The sequence below is a fragment of the Nyctereutes procyonoides genome, unplaced genomic scaffold (genome assembly GCF_905146905.1).
Source record: "Nyctereutes procyonoides isolate TBG_1078 unplaced genomic scaffold, NYPRO_anot_genome, whole genome shotgun sequence".
In the NCBI taxonomy this organism is placed as follows: Eukaryota; Metazoa; Chordata; class Mammalia; order Carnivora; family Canidae; genus Nyctereutes; species Nyctereutes procyonoides.
In genome coordinates, this window is record NW_026575151.1 from 6,907,501 (window position 1) to 6,909,051 (window position 1,551).

The following is a 1,551-nucleotide window of genomic DNA, read 5'->3' on the forward strand; positions in this document are numbered from 1 at the left end:
ATCTGCCAGTGTTCTCAAATTTTATGACGAGATTATTTCATCCATTGTGTTGGGCACTCAGTGGGTCTTGTTATTATGTAAACTTGCTCTTCAATTTTGGGGAATGCTACCAAAATGGTTCTTTGCTCATCTCATTCACCACCACCCCAATCTTATGTTCTCTGGAATTTAAGTTTGAGCCCTGGACATATATTTTCCATTGCAATGTGTTCTGAGTGAGTTTTACAACTTAAAATCTTACAGCTTTTTTTTTGTTGTTTTAATTATCTAATTTCATAAGACCCTCCCCCCCTTTCAACCTGTGTTACAAATAGTAATGTGTTCTTACATGGATGCATTATATCTTTTCCTAATTTCTGAGGTTAGTAGTAGTAACTTCAAAGGTTTGTTTCCAAGATGCTTTACTTTCCTGTTGGTTGAGCTTCTGTCTTTCATACTGCAAATTTCCCTCAAATGTTGGGTGATCCTTGGCTCATATTTAGGAATGGACAATATAAAGGTGAATGTTGTGAATTGGCTAGCGCTTGTTAACTTTGGGGTTCACTATTAAGTGATCAGAATGTGATTTTATTAGGAACCCCTTGATAATCTCCCCTTCCCCTTTCCTAAGCTGGTGAGATTCACCAGAAGTCTTTGTCTACTCTCCTGCCTAAAGGGGAAAAAAACCTAGCTGCCAGTGTTTTAGGATTCCAGTGAGGGAAGGCAACTGAGGGTTCTGAATAAGTACTTTATTCACTCTATGCCTATTGAGTACAAAGACCACCTTTTCTTACTTCAGGTAATCTCCAATTATCTGCCAGGGATATGGGATTCTTTGTCAGTACAGAGAAACGGTGATGGTGGGTTTAACTGCTTGTCAAACAGACTTTGAATCAATCATCTTTGTCCTTTTACCTCTGTTTTTAAAGGTACCTGAGCTGTCAATTGCTGAGCCTTTGGGGGGTTCTGTGGTACAGTCTGAGTTACTCTCATTGCTAATAGCATATTCAGTTTTCTTGTGTGGAGTCCACTACCATTTGTTGATAAGCTTCGCAGTTTCCAAAATTCCGTTGTTGTCTCCCCTCCCATTCTTTGTCGTCCCAGTTTTTAAATGTTGTTCCCCTCCCCTCTTTAAAGAATTGGGTTTTAGTAGGATTTCAGAAGGGACTAGGAATGATGTGGTCTATTTTTTAGCAGGTGTGTGTGTGGTTTTTTGTTTTGTTGTTTTTGCGTGGGGGTGGTTGGTGATAAAGGGGGCAGGTAAATTAAAATGCAGATAGTATTCTAGAACAGTATTTTCCAGAATTTGGCCAACAAAGTAAATTTCAAAAGTAGCTAGTTTATTATAGAACCAATTTCTACTAATGGACAGTGTGAGTTGCTTTGATTTCAATTCCAGTTCTGCAGTCTTTTACCAGAGCTATCAATCCCACTTCTTTTCAAGTACTCTGTGTACTTTCTTGGTCTACTGTCCTAGTTGAAGTTTTGATACGTTTTGGTTTAGTAGATGTGTGCTACCAGGTGAGTTATAATCTATTTGGGGTTTTGGGGTTTGTCTTTTATTCCTTAACT